The 3,109-nt window shown below is 45.0% G+C and overlaps 1 pseudogene; it reads left to right on the forward strand.

Moving 5' to 3' along the window:
* Positions 1-496: 496 nt before the first annotated feature.
* Positions 497-2,772, forward strand: LOC117462330 (tripartite motif-containing protein 16-like; annotated as a pseudogene).
* Positions 2,773-3,109: the final 337 nt, after the last annotated feature.

A 3,109-nucleotide genomic window follows, 5' to 3' on the forward strand; every position in this document is an offset into this window, starting at 1 on the left:
TCAAGGGTGTCCTAAAACATAAATATACAAATTATAAAACACATACAGACAGTTGCATAACATTATATATACTACAGTACATATATACAAATACAGACACGATAGTTATTATATTATCCAGTTGTTTATACATGTCAAAACATTTAGTCTTTGGTCAAGTTGGACAACATTTGCATACTGTGTGGATTAGTGGTAAAGTATTTCCTGATACCCTATCATCATGTCATGTGTTTATGCACAAAGTAAATTAAATGTACAGGAGGAAAAATAGTACATATCTGCTTCTGAAATGTAGTGGACTGTAAGTATAAAGTAGCATTAAATGGAAATACTGAAAGTATAAATATGTCGATAAATTACCGAGCTACAATACTTGAGTAAATGTACTTTCCAACTCTGCTTATATCAAAACAGCCTGACTGGAAAGATAAGATACAACGGTATATATTTAGAAAATAAATCGCTCATTAAGTCAGCCTTCAAAGCACCTTGTGTTTTCACAGTTGGGTCAGCCTGACACTGAACTCTCACTCGCACTGTCTCTTTAACAACGCTCCCCCGTATGAACTGCGTCATACTTCCTGGTCCCCTCCCCCGTAGAGCTGCAGCTGGAGGATGGGTGTAACGAGTGATGCACTGCACACACACATGCTATTCAGATCACACTCACACTCGTTTCAGCCCTCAGGAGGTGAAACTCAGACACTCGCTATCACTGAGCGGTGAGATGGCGCAGAAAGGAGTTCAGCTGGACCGGGAAACCTTCTCTTGTTCGATCTGTCTCGATCTACTGAAGGATCCGGTGACTACTTCCTGTGGACACAACTACTGCATGGACTGTATTAAAACCCACTGGGATGGAGAGGATGAGAAGGAAGTCTACAGCTGCCCTCAGTGTAGAAATAGCTTCTCACCGAGGCCTGTCCTGCTGAAGAACATCATGCTAGCAGATTTAGAGGAGGAGCTGAAGAAGACTGGACTCCAAGCGGCTCCTGCAGATCTCTGCTATGCTGGAGCTGAATACGTGGCCTGTGATATCTGCACTGGGAGGAAACGGAAAGCCTGTAAGTCCTGTCTGCAGTGTTTGGCCTCTTACTGTGAGAAACACCTCCAGCCTCATTATGACGCAGCTACTTTTAAGAAACACAAGCTGGTGGAGCCCTCCAAGAACCTCCAGGAGAACATCTGCTCTCGTCACGGCGAGGTGATGAAGCTGTTCTGCCGCACTGATCAGCAGAGTATCTGTTGTCTCTGCTCTGTGGAAGAACACAAAGGCCACGACACGGTGTCGGCTGCAGCAGAGAGGAGGCAGAGAGAGCTGGAGGGGAGTCGACTAAACATCCAGCAGAGGATCCAGGACAGAGAGAAGGAGGTGAAGCGGCTTCAGCAGGAGGTGCAGGCCGTCAATGGCTCTGCTGATAAAGCAGGTGGAGGACAGTGAGGAGACGGTCACTGAGCTGATCCGTCTCGTGCAGAAGAGAAGCTCTGATGTGAAGCGGCAGCTCAGATCCCAGCAGGAGAGAGAAGTGAGTGGAGTCAGAGAGCTCCAGGAGAAGCAGGAGCAGGAGATCTCTGAGCTGAAGAGGAGAGACGCTGAGCTGGAGCTGCTGTCTCACACAGAGGACCACAACCCGTTTCTGCTCAGCTACCCCTCCTCCTCACTGCCAGCCCCCCTCAGTGAAGCTACACACTCCTCCAGCATCAACATCCGTCCTCTGGACTACTTTGAGGACGTGACGGCGGCCCTGTCAGCAGTCAGAGACAAACTACAGGACGTCCTGAGAGAGGAATGGACAAACGTCTCATCGACTGAAGTGGATGTTTTACGGCCAGCAGCAGAGCCCACCACCAGAGCTGGGTTCGTAAGATACTCACAGGAAGTCACTCTGGATCCAAACACAGCATATGATTGGCTGGTATTATCGGAGGGGGGCAGAAAAGCAACACTCGTGGGACAACAGTGTTATTCCAGTCACCCAGACAGGTTCACTGAATGGCCGCAGGTCCTGAGCAGAGAGAGTCTGACTGGACGGTGTTACTGGGAGGTGGAGCGAGGAGGGGGGAGAGTTTGTGTAGCAGTCTCATACAAGAATATCATCAGAGAAGGGGACGGGTGTAGATTTGGATTCAATGACAAATCCTGGGCGTTAGATTGTAAACAAAACGGATATTCATTTTGTTACAACAATATCGAAACTACCGTCTCAGGTCCTTGGTCCTCCAGAGTAGGCGTGTACCTGGATCACAGAGCAGGTGTTCTGTCCTTCTACAGCGTCGTCTCTGACACCATGACTCTCCTCCACAGGGTCCAGACCACGTTCACTCGGCCGCTGCATGCTGGAGTTTGGGCTTTGTGATAAAAGAGACACAGCTGAGTTCTGTAAACTGAAATAGGCTGAAGACATTTGAGGAACTCTTGTGCTTCTTAAACTCATTGCGTCCATCATTGTTGCTGAGAGCTGAGTGTTCATGTCTTCACAGAGATCAGCTGTCAATCAAACAGTATGGGATGTGCTTTAACGTCTTCTCGTGAGTAAATGTCAACTTTGCTCTAAATATTTGTTGAATATCGATATTGATGTATTTGTATGTTGTTGTTTCTCTTGTAAAGCACGAGGCAGAGAAAGCGCCAGAGCTTCTTTCATTGAAGATATTTTATTAGAAATGTCTTTTGTTTTTGTTGTTAATGTTTTTTGTCTCAATGTGTTGAATGCATAAAGGACATTTTGAAGAAGGAAATAACACACATTAAAAGAAAAGCCAGCAGGTTGAGTTTGTAATAAATGGTGTTTCTGTTTTCAAGACGTGAGATGAGTGCCACATTTACGTGTCTGTAAAAAAATAAAATGTTGGGGTTTTTCTTGTTAATAAAAGAGCTAACAGGAAAAAATCTCTGTTTTTTTATTTGAAACAAGATATTTGCATTTTTTATTTATTTTTAGGATCAAGAAAATAATTATAAATGAATGTGTAGTGTCTCTACTTTAAAGAGTCCTCTCCTGCTGATGTTCAGGTGTATATCAGCATGTAGTGTCTCTACTTTAAAGAGTCCTCTCCTGCTGATGTTCAGGTGTATATCAGTATGTAGTGTCTCTACTTTAAAGAGTCC

This window comes from Pseudochaenichthys georgianus, chromosome 17 (assembly GCF_902827115.2).
Source record: "Pseudochaenichthys georgianus chromosome 17, fPseGeo1.2, whole genome shotgun sequence".
NCBI lineage: Eukaryota > Metazoa > Chordata > Actinopteri > Perciformes > Channichthyidae > Pseudochaenichthys > Pseudochaenichthys georgianus.